General features: G+C 36.3%; 2 protein-coding genes and 2 long non-coding RNA genes across 37 annotated transcripts in view; 2 read left to right on the plus strand and 2 right to left on the minus strand.

Moving 5' to 3' along the window:
- LOC126623033 (cysteine-rich receptor-like protein kinase 10) overlaps positions 1-18,671 on the minus strand; it is an 89,701-nt gene that overhangs the window by 63,093 nt on the left and 7,937 nt on the right. The window lies entirely within an intron of this gene.
- The window catches only part of LOC126623046 (uncharacterized), a 92,317-nt gene that overhangs the window by 56,065 nt on the left and 17,581 nt on the right, over positions 1-18,671 (plus strand). The window contains exons 1-2 of one of the 9 annotated variants that reach the window (XM_050291821.1): positions 12,945-13,528; positions 13,652-14,086. The exons of the other annotated variants lie outside the window; for them this stretch is intronic. The gene's annotated coding sequence lies outside the window, so the exon portion shown is untranslated. Of the gene's footprint in view, positions 1-12,944; positions 13,529-13,651; positions 14,087-18,671 lie in introns of those variants that run through there. 9 annotated transcript variants of the gene reach the window in all.
- On the minus strand, positions 113-7,204 carry LOC126623047 (uncharacterized). Of its 26 annotated transcripts, none has more exons than XR_007623585.1 (13): positions 6,910-7,027; positions 6,678-6,804; positions 6,505-6,564; positions 6,191-6,369; positions 5,590-6,040; positions 4,763-5,060; positions 4,543-4,603; positions 4,205-4,265; positions 3,588-3,699; positions 3,334-3,434; positions 2,650-2,697; positions 1,066-1,193; positions 494-778 (listed from the first exon to the last, which is right to left on the minus strand). It is a non-coding gene; the product is annotated as an uncharacterized LOC126623047 (long non-coding RNA). The 26 variants fall into 26 exon arrangements; XR_007623582.1 differs by having other exon boundaries at positions 3,588-3,745; XR_007623579.1 differs by having other exon boundaries at positions 3,588-3,754.
- Positions 14,293-15,010, plus strand: LOC126623056 (uncharacterized). The gene is made up of 2 exons (XR_007623600.1): positions 14,293-14,438; positions 14,534-15,010. It is a non-coding gene; the product is annotated as an uncharacterized LOC126623056 (long non-coding RNA).

Below are 18,671 nucleotides of genomic sequence, written 5' to 3' on the forward strand. Positions count from 1 at the left end.
GATGCGGGAACCAACTGATTCAGGTGTAATCGGATGAATAAAACACATTTAAGTTGAATAAATTCAACACAATTATGAACAAACAAAGGGATACATGAGTGAATGAAGTTAATAAGATAAGCAGTTTTGCTTTTATATACATTCAAGTGAGATGGCATATAAACACATTGTACCTTGAAACATCCACACAGATAGTAGAATCGGGGATCCTTCAATGTTATGAAACACATTGGAATAGAGGATATCCTTGAATGTTATGAAACATCCACACTGATCTTAAAGCTACAAATGTAAGCACCGAGCTCTGTAAAGGAATCATCTCTGATACATCATTTGCATATATGCCTTCTCTCATCCCCTTCACATATACTAAACCACTTTTATGCACTACAAATTCAAGAAAGAATCAGCCCCCTAACAATCTAACAAAGAGAGATTTACGTCAAAAGAGAAAAAGAAAAAGAGCTTTAAATGCGAGTTGTTTGGTGTGTGGTTTTCGTTTTCTCTTCTTCTTTTACGAACTAAGCATACACCTATCCTTCCATCTTCCCCTTATGTATAAATCTATACGCGCACACACATCTATACACGCATAATTAAATATACACACGGACAACATTGAGTTCAATCCAAATCTATAATTCTAACAATGTACTTGACACATCAGAAACATAAATCCAATGTACCTCCAACAGAGATTTGAACCATCTTTTGTGAGTCAACATCGCTTTCCTTTGCCCTTTTTCACTTTCTAATTTCTGCAGATCCTAACTTTTATCTGGAAACATATAAAGACTACAAAATCACAACTCGCTTATACTGGATCAACGTTTTGCTCTGAAATCTCTATTTTAAACTTAGTATCAAGAAACAAAAAGTCTTATATGCAAAAGATAACTCATTCATCACAAAGCAACAATATATTTGCAGTAACTGTTTAAGTCAGAACATATTGATCATCATGAATTGCAGCATTAGCATTCTAATTAGAAACTTGTAGCCATCAAATTTAACATTTCACTACCACATTTGATCAGATTAAACAATCCAACTATCGATAATTACCTTAGCAGAAGCTTGAATTTCTCTGGCAGTCACATCCAAAGCAAGTGCATAACCTTAAACCCTCCGATTTCTAATAGTATACCTAAAAATAGCAAGGAACCGGCTTCTTCCTCCCACAACCAAAGTTCCTGAAATTTCCAAAGAAAGTAAATCCGTTAGCAATTCAGAGAAATTAGAGGGCCAAATTGTATTAAATTTCAGTTAAATGAGCAAAGGTACACCAATTAAATGAGATACTAAACACATTTCGAATCTATGAAATAGAAGAACAATCATGTTAAGACTCCAAGATGGTGTGCTGAGCACAAAATTATAGATTAATAAAGGTAAATCCCAATCCAAAGCTTCAACCTTTTAACCCAAAATGAAAACAAAAAGCATGGAACATATATTTCAGTTTTATTATTAGATTTCGAAATCCTCAATTTGAATGGATTGTAAAGATAATACCACCAACTCAGGGTGGCAATCTGACCATGGTTGTGTATGTCATGTTGACTCTATGCAACTGAATATATGAAATTTAAGCAGCCCCAGACAGTCTCCTAAGCATCTACAAACTATTAACATTATTTCCCCAACTTTATTTCCCAATTTTATCAAATGCTGCAGAAACGATCACAATTTACTCCCTTCCAATTTCCACATAGCTCCAAACAAACAATATTAATAAATCGTTATCATCACCTTTAACAAAACAGGAGACCACCTCCCTTTACTACCTTCTCTTTGCAACCAACCCCCTCTCCTCTCTTTCCCCCATATCACACCCCACCCTGTGAGGGCATTGACAGCAGACCACCTCCCTAGAAACCGACCCTAAAATCCCATACCCATACCTCCCTTGCCCGTTCCCTTTAACCCTCGCATAAAATCCTCCCCTCTCTCACCCTTGTCTCATCTCTCTGTCTCTACAAAGCGCAGAAAACAAACCCTAAACCAAATCCCTAAAATCCCACCTAAATCCTCCTCCTCCCACACTTCTCTTGGACACTCCCTGTCTCTCTCCGCAATTCCTAAAACAAATCTCCTAAATCCTATCTCGGACACCCCCATCTCTCTACAAATCGCACAAACAAAACCCAAACCTAATCCATAAAATCCCACCCAAACCTAATCCCTGAAACCCTTTCTCTCGGACACCCCATACCACAGAAAATGCATCTGAACTTTAGTTTATAAAATCACAGGCCGCCTTCTCTCTTCCTACCTTTTAAAAATTCACCAGTAAGATTATCTCAATAAAAACTTATATTAGCAAATCCAGTGATGAATGACGTGAAACGGAAGCTGTAATGAAAGCTTATTTTGAGAAAGAATGAAAAGTTGTCTTTATACAACTTGAAACCAAAATTTAAGTGAATGGCCCTGTAACTAAGGTTATCGAACATGATTAACCATCCGCAACCCTCAACCTTGTAACCTGAATCAAGCTGGTTTCACACATACCAATAGAAAACCAAAATATCAATGTTTGGGGAAGTTACCTTATTTGAAATACCACTAAAAAACAAAGTATTCTTTTAGGCAAATATTGTTTAAACACCCAAACTTAATTCATGATATATGCCAAAAAGAAAATACCTCTCGATTAGATTTCTTTCATTCACGAACTTTCTCCCTGACAAATTCCTGAGATAGAACCAAAAAAGAAAATAAGTCACAACTGATGCAAGTAGAGGGGAAGGAGGCAGAGAAAATTAGGAATTTATGAGTACACCACTCCTGTTTTAGGTTCCCAATTTATAAGGATGCTAACTTCATCATATAGGATTACCGTTCGCATTTCCTTCCGAAATTAAATTAAGAAAAAAGTTCGACACTCACATGCCACAACAAATGTTACACAAAGTAATCTTATCATCACAACCAAACTGACACAAAACTTCTAACAGTCCCTTTGAAAGCGAAAGTCAAGCGATTAATCAAATACTCATTTTCCGAAAAAGAAAAAACCCAACAAAAATACATAAAAAGTAAAAGTACCTAAGTTCCCAATAGTCCAATCCATCAGAAAAAAAGAAACTCGCACATGTGAGTATAAGGACCATAAGAAAGAAGTAGGGGATGCAAAATTTTGAGAATTGGGTCTAATAATACTCATTAAGTACAGATAATCAAAGTTAAAAGGAGGTAATAAAGGTATAGAAAAAAGAAGAATATATTCTACAAATGAATGAAACAAAAGATGGTGACACTGGAATGGAAACACTTCAGGAGGCCAGAGGAAGGGACAATACTATAGAAGGCTTTAGAGCACAAATATACCTGAGGTGCTGAAATATGGAGCTGAGGAAATGTTTTCTTCTTATTTTGAGGGAAGAAAAATGCAGCTCTGAATTTGGACCCATTTTCTTAACCGGTGGTTCCTATAACCCATAAATAATTTTAGTGTCATTCAAAATCACAAATACCCCAGATGAATTGAAAAACTGCAGAGATTAGTTTCATGAATACATAATGAAGCAGAAAGCCATAGTTAATCTAAAAAGAGGGTTTAGTTAATCTAAAAAGAGGCATACACATACTACCAATCCTCCGAATGTTCTCTGCACGGTGTTCTGCTTTAAAACTAAGGTCGCAATTCAAGCCATGCATGTCATTGTCCCCATCAAGAACGTACAACAGCTTCCCCTGCGGTACAAACTCCCACTCAAAGAACACACCACCGTGCTCTTCCCTGAACAAACTAAATAAATTATACGCAAGTAATGAGCAACTTTCTTTCGGCACATAGTCTAAGTTCAAACTTATCCTTTAGCATCGTTCAATCATATACTACCAGTATGTTGACCCAGGTATGATTCTAATTTACATCTGTTCTTATAAAAAAAGTTTATATACATAAATTTCAATACGTCTGCTTACAATTTTTAAAGGGATTAGTGGGGATAAGATTAGGGGTACGCTTTAGACATCAACCCCTTCTTAATCCTTCAAGTGTAATCTAGTCCATATTAAGCATGGCCTAAATGCTTAACAATCCGGGATAACTTGTATGGAAATGAACTGACAATGAAGGTGGGTTTTGTCTTTTGGGTGATCTCATGATGCAAACATATACTGGAGGATAGGTAGCTAAGGCTATTTATGCTTCGATCACATCTTAGTATCTATTTGTACAGTGCGAAGCTCTTACCTCAAAGTTTGCCTTATATGTGATAGCTTTCTCCATGTATGCACCATTGAAAGTTGAACCACTGAAATCAAATTCCCTCATATCCGCTCATGTTAAATTGGCTAACTTTTTTGCATCAGTCAGTTTACATTGATGTGAAAATGCAGATACTAATGACAAAATTAGTCTTGTTATTTTCAAACCAAATACATTAGCTTTAACAGGTCGTTCATTGTGGAGTGTAGCAGACAAATGCAACAAAGAAAAACTACAATTTGCGGAAGGAAAAAAATAAACAAAAACAAAAATTTTAAGGAAAAAAAAAATTGGTTATTTTTTTCTCATGTGAGGGACCATACCAATATTTGATTCAACCAAGGGTTTTTCTCTGAGCTAAAAGTTCGGACTTCCACTTTTCAACTGAGGATGAAATAACAGAGAAAACGCACAAAATAAAAAGCCTTAATCCAAATTATTTAAAGGAAAATAAAAAAAATTAATTTGAAACAAACTGAAGAAAAAAGTTCAAATTAAGAAAATCCTAGTAAGTGGAAAAGGATATGGTGAGTGATTATTTACCTTGAAAACTCACATAGTTTGGAATGGATCATCAACAATCTCTGGAGTCATCGAGTGGCAGCATCAGCTTCACATCCAACAGCAGGAAGTAGCTCTATATTCTTGTATAAAAGAGTATGCCCATCTGGGTTAGCAAGAATGGGGCATTGAGTCTGCCAATCGAAAACCTTAACCTCCCACTCACTGTAAGCTGCAGGTACAACATTCTCGGGAAGTTTTATTGGGCACCCTTCCCGTGTAAAGTCTGCTCCATGGCCATCCCATTCACCGGACACATTCCTGGCAAATTCGAACCACGCTCGAACACATAAAAGAGAAATTGAATTATAGCAGCACGTCAAATATATTAACTTATAGATTCTAGACTTCAAATAGTTAACATAACAAATACAAATTTAACCATCATCTCTCTTATCCATTGCCTTTTCTACTATAAATGAAACCAGATATTAAATAACTGACCGTTTTAGATTGGCAGAGTGCAATTTCTTTGGAAATTAGTCATAAAAGTTAATACATTTCATCACTCCATTCCTGACTTATCCTCTTATCAACTGTTGTGCACCCTAATCCAAAGAATGGAAATTTACCCGCCATATATCAAATTGGATATCTAATAACTGGAAATTTTCCATTTGATATCTAATAAATTTCAATTACTCAATTTTTATACAACCCCAAATCCAATTACCATATGTTGCTCCAAATATCAATGCAAAGATGCAAACTTTTTTTACGCTACAACAACAACCATACGATTTTAATAAAACCCACAAAAACCAAGTAAAGAAGCAGATTTTTGGCAAAAGCGCTTAAAATACACTCACCAGAAGCAAAAGTGGAAATGGGATTGAAGCCATTGCTATGGTCCTCCTCCTGGAGCTGCAGCTTAACATCTGACACAGCCGTGTTGGTGGAGGAAGAGGCAGCGCTCTGGACAATCCGACCTTTCTGGCAGCGGTTGTGAGGCAGTTGGAATGTATAGGCCTCGGTTTATCCGTTGCTGTTTTTTTTTTCATTGGATCTCCCATTTGGTCTCACTGTTGTTATATCCGTTTCTATTCTTCCTTGTCAATCAGGATCTGCACCCCTGAAAACCCACAAAGACATTAGAAATGGAACCCTCTGCATATCTTATGAAAATAGCGTTGAGCCTTGAGGTGTCCTCGCAACCCTAAGGTATGGCACAGTTGGAGTTTTCAACAACATGAGGAAACGTGTAACCCCCATCGGCCCAGCCACATTCAAAAAGTCTCTAAGATTGTTCCGCCTCTTCTCCTGCAAAAACATTGCGGAAAAAGCTCAGCTCTTTACTTCAGATTCTTACTTCTGATTTTCATCAGCTCTTCAAATCAATTAAAATTTAAACAAATCAAATATCATAAAGCATTGCAAAACATATTAAGACCGGAATGAATATTTGCATACCTTAAGCTTAAGGGCAGTGTAGGGAAGCATCAGTTTCCTCAAATCAGCTTGAAGCTGCTTTAGAGGACCAGGCAACTTGCATCTGGAAAACACAAAGCTCCTTGGGATTTTATCCCCTGTGATATGGTCCATATTAGCCTCTTCTTCATCGAAACCGACTTCACAAACACCTTCTTCTTCTGTTGTCAAATTTTCAGAAGCTCAACAATCAACTACGCTTCCGAGATAATTAACAAAACAAAAAATAAAATAAAATAACCTCTTTGATTCACTTTTCTCAACAACCAGACAGAACTTAAAAATTTCAAGCTTACATTTTTTAAGCGAGCCATGATAGCGTTTGCAATTTCAGCTCCGTAACTTTGTGATTAATACTGCAAAAAATTAAAACAAAAAAATTATACGCATTTAGAGTACAGAGAGAGTGAATTTATGCTAGGGATTCGTCAGATAATAAAAACTAATTGAAAAATTAAAACAAAATTACCTTTGGGCGTTTAGGGTTTTGGGGGAGCTCTGTCTCTGTGTGAGGTTTTAGACGAAGGAAGGTGATGACTGAACGCCCGAGGCAAATTAGGTTTGTTTATTAGGCGCATCCAAACCGTTTAATCATACTAAGGAAATCAAGATGCATCCAAAACACATACAGTCAAACTGGAATGCGCAGGGAGAAGCGGAAGAAGAAAAAGAAGATGGAGAGGGGGTAGTCGATAGCTTACCCGACATTGGTCGTGGTCGGAGTTGACAGAAATCAACGAAGCCCTGTGCGATTTCATCGTTGTAAGCTGTGAGAGAGAATACAATGGTCACATCACGATTTTATCACCTGAAGGTCGACTCTTCCAAGTTGGAAAACAGAAAAATTAAAATTCAAAAACAATAAACTAACAGAAACAAATTACAGAAGAGGAAACAATCAAATTACCTCAACAAAAATCCATGATTATTCCATGAGTGCTGATTCTATGGGTTCTTAAGGGGGAAGGTTTTTTTATTTGAGATGGAGGATGTTCGTGTAAGAATGTGAGTATGAGATAGAGGAGTTTTAGGACCGGATATATGTGTTCAATTGGATAGAAAAGTCTTGTTAATAAAAGGAATGCTAATCCCTTATGAAGAGGGATTCTGTACAGCATGAAGATCAGAACAAGGAGACAAGAATTTGTTTCCTACATGGATTTTGATAGGGAATCCTAATCAGTTATGGTAAAGATTATATGTATATATATAGTGGCCTCTCTTCTCACAGGGTAACGCTCATATTCTGGACTTAATCCTATTTATAAGTCGAGCTCTTGATAACCTGCGAGAGAAGAGAAGGTGCACTGAAAGTTTGCTGCTATGGCTTCGGGTTCTGCTACAAGTGCAGGTATGTTCTTCTTGCTGTGTTTCTCAGATACATAAATTGAATATTTCTCTCTAAGTTGTAGTTCATGTTTTGGTCTTGGTGATTATGATTAAGGGTCTTACATGTGGTATCAGAGCCACAATACTTATCAACATGAATTCAATCTGTAAAGAAGAAATTTTGTATGTTACTATAAAAAAAAAAAAAAAATAAAATAAAAAAAAATTTACTCTTATGAAGAATTGAAGTCTGGTTCTGGAGGAAATAAAAGAAGCGTTGGTGATAATGAACCGTCAAAGGAACCCTTAAGTCATTATCGAGTGAAGGTTTTCCAGAATTGAAGAAAGCAATGCTTTCTTCTATAAACATCGATCTGGGTTTTTCCTTTCCAAAACTAAAATCTTCTATTTTCAAATTCTAAATCGCTTCCGCTGCCCGATTCGTGAATTTGAGTTATAAAGATTAAAAGGTATGTTGTTAATTGCTTTGAATCTTTTGGTGAAATGTAAAGATGAATGTGTTTACTTTCCCAGTTCATCGACTGCAAATGTAAGTCATATGCAGATGTATTTTGATCTTTTAAATTAGAGATACAGACATTATTAACCATTCGGTGCTTTCTTTGATCACTTTCAAAATGCCTTTTAAATGTATGAGACACCATTAAACCATTTGGTGTCTAAGGATATATGGCAGATATCAGCAGATCGTTTTTCAAGTTCTTGCTTAATCATTCCACTCTATGTATGCTTATCAACAGATTGTTGATTAAGACTATATATACGGGTCTGTGATTATAGTCATGATGTGCACGGTGATGTTGAGATGAAATCAGGAACTAATAAGTTCAAATTGTGATTTCATTGCAGGTTCATCATCTGCAATATCGTTCCGGACTATGAACTTGGCAAACATTCCTGTTCTCACAGGGGGAAGCAACTACAAGAAATGGAGACGTGAGATTGGGCTCTTATTGACACTCAATGACTTTGACATAGCCCTTGAAACTCCCAAGCCGATTCTGACTGATCAAAGTACAAGGGCTGAGAAAGCTGATGCAGAGAGATGGGTCAGAGCAAACAAAGTGGCACTTTCTATACTTGAAAGTGCCATGACTGATACTGTTCGCGGTGGAATCAAGAAGCATGAACTAGCTATTGATTATTTGCAAGCAATTGAAAGAAAGTTCAAAGAATCTCAGAAGGCAGAAATCAGTCACTATATGGCAATGCTGACCACATACAAGATTGAGGGCATAGGGTCAATCAGAGACCATATCTTGAAAATGACTGATGCAGCTGAGAAATTAAATTCTTTAGATGTTAATATTGGTGAAAAACAGTTAGTTTTTATGATCCTTCAAGCTCTTCCAAACAAATATAGTCAGTTAAAGGTGTCTTACAACACTCAAGACAAGAACTGGGATGTTGATGAGCTAATAGCACAGTGCGTTCAAGAAGAGGCTAGACAGAAGCAAGAAAGAGGGAAAGAAACTGAAACGGTGCATTTTGTGCAACCAGACAAGGGGAAGAAATCATTCAAATCATTCTCTGGACACTCTGGTAAGAACAACAATCCCAAGGTAACCTCTTTTAAGTCTAATGCATCTATCAAAGTAAAGGACTCTATTAAAGGATCTAACAATCTTATGGTCAAAACTAAAAATATTGCCAAACTAAGATGTTTTTTCTGCAAAACTAAAGGACACTTGAGAAAAGATTGTCAAGTTTTTCAGGACTATCTTAAAAGTAAGGGTGTAGAAAATGTCAATGTCTGTGTTGAGTCTAATTTGATTGAAATCCCTGTGAATTCTTGGTGGTTTGACACCGGTTGCTCAGTTCACATTTCAAATTCTTTGGAGGGTTTTGTGAAATCAAAACAAACTGGTTTTAAAAATTATAATGTCTTTGTGGGAGAAGGTACTAAAGTTGCGGTAGAAGCTATAGGTATGGTGTGTTTAAAATTGTCTTCTGGTTTTACACTAAAACTAAAGGATGTGCTTTATGTGCCTAAAATGAGGAGAAATCTGATCTCTGCTTCAAGAATTGTCAAAGACGGTTTTGCTTTTCTAGGTGATGATGAAAGTTTAAAAATTTTTGAAAAGAACCACCTAGATTGTGTTTTGGGAACTGCTTTTTTGAGTGACAATCTGTGGTGTCTGAATTGTACTTTGGAATCCCCAAATCAACATGTTTTAAACATAAGCACTAAGAGGATGAACTGCAGTGATGATTCTTTCCTCCTTTGGCACAAGAGGTTAGGCCACATATCCAAAGAAAGAGTTTTAAAACTGTCCAAAGCTCAGTTGATCCCTGAATTAAATCTTGCTACTGCAATTGAGTGTGTTGATTGTGCAAAAGGGAAGATGACTAATTCTAGAAAGTTAGATGCCAAAAGGAGTCAGAATTTGCTAGAGATTATACACACTGACATCTGCGGTCCTTTTCCAACCAAAACTATTTGCGGTAATTCTTATTTTGTCAACTTTATTGATGATTTTTCAAGGTTTTGTTACACTTATTTAATCAGTGAGAAATCATCTGTCCTTGATTATTTTAAAGTTTATAAAACTGAGGTAGAAAAACAATTAGGCAAGACCATTAAGATTGTTAGATCGGATAGAGGAGGAGAGTACTTTGGCAGGTACAGTGAGGCTGGACAACACAAGGGTCCGTTTGCGCTCTATCTTGAACAACAAGGCATTGTTGCGCAATACACTACACCAGGAACACCACAGCAAAACGGAGTTTCAGAAAGGAGGAATCGAACTCTGATTGGAATGGTAAGAAGCATGATGACAAGATCAAAGTTACCAGGATTCCTATGGGGTGAAGCATTGAAGACAGCAACTTATATACTGAACAGAGTTCCGAGCAAAGCTGTTTCATCAACACCTTTTGAAATCTGGAATGGCAGGAAGCCCAGTTTTAGTCATTTCCATGTTTGGGGATGTAAAGCTGAGGCTAGAATTTACAATCCAAATGAGAAGAAATTGGACTCAAGGACAGAATCATGCTATTTCATTGGCTACTCAGAGAAATCTAAGGGCTTCAAGTTTTATTGTCCTCAAGCTCACACCAGGATTCATGAAACTCACAATGCTAGGTTCTTTGAAGATCAAGATATTGCAGACTTATCACAGGGCAGGTTCATTTTTGAAGAGATTGATCAAAATGAGAAGTCCTTTTGCAGTAATTCTTACAAAGAAATGTTGATCACTCCTGCTTCCATGATTGCATTGGAGGAAGCACAATTAGACTGTCCAGAAGATATTGACAGAATGGAAATTGATCTTGGGTCCCAACCACTGCATCAAGGGGATCCAACTCCAACTGATGATGCACCAATGAATCCGAGCACTGAAGTTCTCCATGATCCGTCATTACCATTGAGACAATCTTCAAGAATCAGAAAAACCACAATGTCAAATGACTATGTTTATTTGCAGGAGCATGAGTTTGATTTTGGTGATATAGATGACCCTCTCACTTATTCTCAGGCCATGAATAGTTCTCAACAATCATTGTGGCACAGTGCAATGAAGGAGGAATTGGAGTCGATGTCAAAAAACTCAGTATGGACATTAGTGGATTCCAATCCTCAATTCAAGGCTATTGGGTGTAAATGGGTTTATAAAACCAAAAGAGATGCTCACGGCAATATTGAACGGTACAAGGCAAGGTTAGTTGCCAAAGGATTCACTCAGAGGGAAGGGGTGGATTACAATGACACCTTTTCTCCGGTCTCTTCCAAGGATTCTATGAGGGTTATCATGGCACTTGTGGCTCATTACAATCTGGAACTGCATCAAATGGATGTCAAAACTGCCTTTCTTAATGGTGAACTGGCCGAAGACATTTACATGAAGCAGCCTCCTGGATTTGTTGAAAAGGGGAAAGAAGACATGGTTTGTAAACTTAACAAGTCAATCTACGGGCTTAAACAGGCATCAAGACAATGGTTCTTAAAGTTTGATCAAGTAGTTACAGGACAAGGTTTTGTGGAAAACAAATTAGATGATTGCATCTATGTTAAGTTTTCAGGCACTAGTTTTATATTTTTAGTGTTATATGTTGATGACATTCTCCTTGCCAGTTCTAACATGAAGCTGCTCAAAGACACTAAGACCATGCTCAGTAAGAATTTTGAAATGAAGGACCTTGGTGAAGCACACTATGTACTTGGTATTGAAATTGTTCGAGATAGATCAAGAAATTTACTCGGTTTATCACAAAAGGGATACATAGAAAGGGTACTCATGAGGTTCAATATGTCAAGCTGCAGTAATGGTGAAGTGCCAGTAAACAAGGGAGACAGATTCTCAAAGGCTCAATGTCCTAAGACGCCTATGGAGATAGATAAAATGAAGAATAAGCCTTATGCTTCATTAGTGGGAAGTTTGATGTATACCACTATTTGCACAAGACCGGACATTGCTTTTATAGTTGGAATGTTGGGCAGGTTTCAAGCAAATCCAGGAGAGACACATTGGGTAGCAGCAAAGAAAGTTTTGAGATACTTGCAAAGAACCAAGAACTATATGTTGGTTTATGGCAGGAATGAGCTATTGGAGTTAGTTGGATACACTGATTCTGATTTAGCCGGTGATGTAGATGATAGGAAATCTACTGGAGGTTATATCTTTATGCTAAGTGGTGGTGCAGTCTCCTGGAAAAGTGCAAAACAGACTATCATCGCAACATCGACAATGGAGGCAGAATTTATAGCTTGTTTTGAAGGAATGAAACAAGCTGTATGGTTGAAAAACTTTGTGACAGATTTGAATGTTGTAAATTCTGTGCAAAGGCCTGTCATGATGTATTGTGATAACAATTCTGCAGTATTTTTTAGCAAGAACAATAAGAGGACTTCAGCTTCAAGACTGATGGATGTAAAATTCCTCAAGGTCCGAGAAAAGGTTAGAGAAGGAGCAATTCAGGTGGAGCACTTAAGCACAAATGAAATGATTGCGGATCCTTTGACTAAAGCATTGCCGATTGGAGCATTTAAAACGCATGTCTCTCGGATGGGAATACTTGAATCCTTTGATCAGTGGGAGTAATTCGTTAGTCTTATTATGACTGTTTATTCGCTGCTGTGAAGTTCAGAGAGCTGGTGTGGTGATATAGACAGGTTTCAAATTTCACATTTAAAATCTTATGGCTGGATAGTATTAGGTTTGTTAGTTTGTTTTTTTTATTTTATCGAATTGAGATCAGTTATGATGATCTATTGTTTCGAACAAAATAAAGTTTGATATAATTCATTTGTTGCTTTTATAATGGTTTGTCCGTTTAAAGCATTTAGTGATGAGTTGATTGATTCATGCATTGTTTTGAAGCAAAGATTTGTTTCACATCTTGCTAACAATGATTTGAAATAGTGGGAGCAGATTATTTTGCTTATTGCTGATATTGATCAAGTTCATAACGTTGAGCATACAAATTGAATGTCTGTAACTCTTGAAAACCTGTTTGCTTTATTGTGGTAATACAGTTACAAGCGTTCTGCATTTTGAGATGTATGATAGCTGGTTGTGATTGAAATTTTATTAACAAGATTAGTGATCACTTCTATCTGCACATAATTGACTTGGCTGAGTACTTAAAACTGTTCTCATACTCAAGTGGGAGAATGTAAGAATGTGAGTATGAGATAGAGGAGTTTTAGGACCGGATATATGTGTTCAATTGGATAGAAAAGTCTTGTTAATAAAAGGAATGCTAATCCCTTATGAAGAGGGATTCTGTACAGCATGAAGATCAGAACAAGGAGACAAGAATTTGTTTCCTACATGGATTTTGATAGGGAATCCTAATCAGTTATGGTAAAGATTATATGTATATATATAGTGGCCTCTCTTCTCACAGGGTAACGCTCATATTCTGGACTTAATCCTATTTATAAGTCGAGCTCTTGATAACCTGCGAGAGAAGAGAAGGTGCACTGAAAGTTTGCTGCTATGGCTTCGGGTTTTGCTACAAGTGCAGGTATGTTCTTCTTGCTGTGTTTCTTAGATACATAAATTGAATATTTCTCTCTAAGTTGTAGTTCATGTTTTGGTCTTGGTGATTATGATTAAGGGTCTTACAGTTCGATCTGGGGATTTTTAGGTGAGCATATTGAAACTGAGGGAGAGAGAAAGAGAGTGATGAAGAGAATGGTAAAGTGACGATCGCACCCTGCCTTTCCACGATCATCAACACGCGGGCATCAGGATCAACGGCAGAGAGCGTCAGTGGCAACCTCGTAAATGAAGTGAAATTCGGCCCAAATCACTGTTCATTTGAATAGTGCCAATTTCAAAGCCTTCTTTAGACTAAAGTAATTTATTCCATCATAAAGTTAATCATTGTGGTGAATTTTAAATATCGTAAATAATTAGAATTTTAAGATACATCCCAATTTCGATCCAAATTATATGCGAATTTTGAATGTGAAATTCCATTCGATTGCAACAAAATTGAAAATTTTCACCTCAAACCTTGGTCAGAACTGGTTGAAATAAAAATTTCCAATCCAACTTGCACTTGTTCTAAATAATCTATAGGCCATTTCCCAAAAAAACAAAAAACAAAATGTATATATATATATAGATATATATAGGCTTGGACTTTCAAGCCCAAGACACAATGTTGGTCCAACGCAAATCTGGGCGGACGAAAATACCCTCCATTATAAAATTAAAATCCCTTCCGGTCAAACACGGTGGATACTCGGTTTCAAATACAAACGGGCAACAGTGCGCGCTTTCCCGCCTCGGACCTCAGTTAATGGCAATCGCTCCTAGAAGACTTGCGGCTGCATTCTGCAACTCGCCACATCTCCAATGCGTCCGAAGCTTGTCTCCGTTGCGCTTTGGAAATAGTTACAGTTCCTTCGTGCCTTCGGTTTCGTCTGGTATGCCCCGAACCTGCTTGTGAAAATGTCTCTTAGACAACACCTATTTTGTCATTAACTGCCATTTCTGCACTTGCTCTGTATTTCAAGATCAGAGGACTGTGCTCCAACTGGTCATCCGGAATTCCGACAATAGAGAGAGAACGAGAGGGAGTGAGATGTAGCTGAGCTGAGCTGTTGAAGACATACTAGTTATTAAAATTCTTTTCATTATTTATGTTAGAAAAATAATGGGAATTTAATGATGGCAGTAGCGAAGAAGAAAAATAAGAACGTTGAGCCAAAGCACGAATTGAATTTGCTTTCTTTAAGACTAATTTGTCGCTCTTTCTTAGTGCAAAAAGAGTTGTAAAACAAATTGTCTCCAGGATACTATGGACTCAAACTCACTTGATATTATTTCTTAAGATTTGCACAACTTAAGAAATAATCTGAAATTTAGAGACAAGAAAGAAAGAAGTAGTTCATATTATGATTGTTGAATTCATGTTGTATTTATAGAACTCTAAATGATGTTTCATCAACAGTTGTAACCCTCCAATTCTATGTCCAATCAGTTATATGAGTAGAAAGATGCATCATTTCTTAATTTAATTGCAACCTTCAAGAATCATATACACTCATTCGGTGATGGATATACCTTTTCACTTATAACTGAACACTAATACACAACCATTCCAAACAATATTTCTGATATATTTGAAATTTTCCAACAATTCTCCCCAAATTTCAAATATATGTGCTTCTTCTATGATACTTCAAAATAAATACATAGCCTATGAGGTGTCCTTAGACTTGAACCCCTAGTTAGTCCAAATATATCAAAGCTTTGTCAGGTGCTGTGGTAGTCGCAACTTTGAACCAAGGACCTTATATGACTAAGCCGGATATATTGAACATACTTATCATGGATTTCTCTAAAATTCTTTAATCCGCGTTTTACGGCCGTGCGCATACCCTGTTTCATAAGTAATCCTAGAGAAAGGTCATTTAATCTCTTTCGGAAGCGGCCAAACTTCCTTACTTATATAGGTAAATCTATCTAGGATGTCCTTACCTTTACATCCTCGCTATCTGCTTATAGATTTATTAAGAGCATAATACAATACTCAACCTCCACCAGATAAGTGTCCTTATGTTGCTAGAACTTAATATAACATATATAGATGGAACTACAAATATTGTCTAGCATTCTTACATAATCACACATTCGATTTGTTATTACCCGTTGAACCAAAGCCTATATTTCAAGACTTTGGTTGGGTTTCTGTCGAAGTGATTGTCATTTAATAGACCTTAGTCCCATCACTTTTGATGTTTTATAAACCATGTCTCGTGCGAGCCCTTTCGTCAAAGGATCCGCCAAATTCTCAATTGATTTAACATATGTCAAACTTATTACTCCACAACTAAGGAGTTGTTTTATATAATTGTGTCTTAGACCAATATGTCTAGACTTTCCATTATACGTCTTGCTTGTTGCACGAGCAAGAGTTGCTTGACTATCACAATAGATAGTAATTGAAGGAGTTGGCTTCTTCCATAAAGGAATTTCCATCAACAAATCTCTAATCCATTCACCTTCTTTACAGGCTACTCCTAATGCAATCAACTCAGACTCCATTGTTAAGTGTGAAATGCATACTTGCTTCTTGGATCCCCAAGAGATTGCTCCTCCGCCAAGAGTAAATATCCACCCACTTGTTGATTTGGACTCCATATCGGTGTTCCAGCTAGCATCACTATATCCTTCTAAAACAGAAGGATAACCATGATAATGTAATCCATAATCAATCGTTCCTTTCAAGTATCTTAATACTCGAGAAATCCTTTCCCAATGCTTATTGCTTGGATTACTAGTGAATCTACTCAACATCCCAACGGCAAATGCTATATCGGGTCTTGTACAATGCATTAGATACATAAGACTACCTACAATCCTTGAATATTGTAGTTGATGTATGCATCTGCCATTATTCTTTACTAGTTTAACACTAGAGTCATACGGGGTTGAAACTGGTTTTTTATTAAAATAATCAAATTTCTTTAGTATATTCTCAACGTAGTGAGATTGTACTAGAGCTATTGAAGCATTGTTTCTTTTGATTTTAATTCCCAAAATCACATCTGCCTCCCCCATATCTTTCATGTCAAAACTAGTGGATAAAAGCTTTTTGGCTTTCATTACATACTCTAAGTTGGTTCCAAAAATTAACATGTCGTCTACATATAAGCAAATGATGACTCCACCATTGGTGTCAAATTTACTATATATGCATTTGTCTGCATTATTGACACTATAACCATTTGACAAAATGACACTATCAAATTTTTCATGCCATTGCTTGGGTGCTTGCTTTAAGCCATATAAAGATTTAATAAGTTTACAAACTTTATGTTCTTGACCCGGTCTAACATACCCTTCCGGTTGTTCCATATAAATTTCTTCGTCTAGATCTGCATTCAAAAAGGCTGTTTTCACATCCATTTGATGGATTACTAGGTTATGAACTGAAGCAAGAGAAATTAGTAATCGAATTGAGCTAATCCGTGCCACTGGGGCATATGTGTCAAAAAAATCAATTCCTTCCTTTTGTCTAAAGCCTTTGGCCACCAACCTAGCTTTAAATTTATTTATTGATCCATCTGTATTTAATTTTCTTTTAAATACCCACTTACAACCTATTGGTTTAGAGCCTTGTGGTAAATCCACTAACTTCCAAGTCCCATTAGATGTAATAGAATCTAATTCATCTTTAATTGCTTATGTCCAGAAAAAAGCATCTGATGAATCCATTGCTTCATCGAAAGATGATGGATCTCCTTCTGTATTCATCACAAAATTTATTTCCTTTGTTATTTTTTCTCTATTACCTTCAACAAGATAAAGATAAAAATCTGAACCAAAGGAATAGTTTGTGACTCTCGCTCTTTTAGGATATCTAGGATTATCATCTTGTGAAATAGATTCATTATTGTTTGAGTTTTCATGCAGACTAGTACTATCATCATGCGAACTAAAGGGCTCATCAATGTTTAACTCATTTTGTTTCAATTTATCTTTAGCATATATATGCTCAAAGAATTCCACATCTCTTGATTCTATAACCTCGTTTGTTCCAAGATTAAGAAATCTATAAGCTTTACTATTTTTTGCATATCCTATGAATGCACATTTATAAGTCTTAGGCCCTAATCTGGATCTTTTAATATCTGGTATTATTACATAAGCAAGACATCCCCATATTCTTAAATAATCCAATTTAGGTTTCCTGTTAAACCATAACTCATATGAAGTCATGTTGGACTTCTTGTGTGGTATTCTATTAAGAATGTAACACGAAGTCAGTAAAGCTTCTCCCCATAAATTATTTGGGAGTCCTGAACTTATTAATAATGAGTTAACCATTTCTTTTAAAGTTCTATTTTTCCTTTTGGCAAGTCCATTTTGTTGTGGAGTGTGGGGGGCTGAAACTTCATGTCTAATTCCACGAGTTTCACAAAATTTTGTGAATTGCTCCGGAAAGTATTCACCTCCTCTATCACTTCTCAAAACTTTTATCTTTTTGCCAAGTTGATTTTCCACCTCTGCTTTATAAATCTTGAACTTATCAAATGCTTCATCTTTACTATTCAATAAATATACATAAGTATACCTTGAATAACGATCAATAAAGGTAAGAAAGTATTTCTTACCATTACGAGTTATAAAGCTCTTAAGATCACATAGATCTAAATGGACAAGTCCAAGCAATTCAGAAGTTCGTTCAACCTTTTGAAATGGTTTTCTCACTATTTTTGCTTGTGCACATATTTCGCATTTTGATATACTACTGCTATCACATTTTGGAATTAATCCTATATTACTCATACATTTGATAGATTGAAAATTTACATGTCCTAATCTACCATGCCATAATTGAAATGACTCAAGCATATAAATAGAATTCATAACTTTATTAATATTGAGTTTAATCATACCATTACATGAATAACCTTTTCCCACAAATATCCCATTCTTAGACAAGATAAACTTATCTGATTCATACACTAGTTTAAAGCCAGCCTTGTTCAATAAATCACCAGAAACTAGACTTTTCCTCATTTCGGGAACATGACGAACATTCTTCAAAGTGACTGTTTTTCCAGAAGTGAAATTAAGTTCAACTGACCCAATTCCCATCACAAATGCTGCTTGATTGTTTGCCATCTTGACACTTTGCCCGTCTATGA

Source organism: Malus sylvestris, chromosome 5 (genome assembly GCF_916048215.2).
Source record: "Malus sylvestris chromosome 5, drMalSylv7.2, whole genome shotgun sequence".
NCBI lineage: Eukaryota > Viridiplantae > Streptophyta > Magnoliopsida > Rosales > Rosaceae > Malus > Malus sylvestris.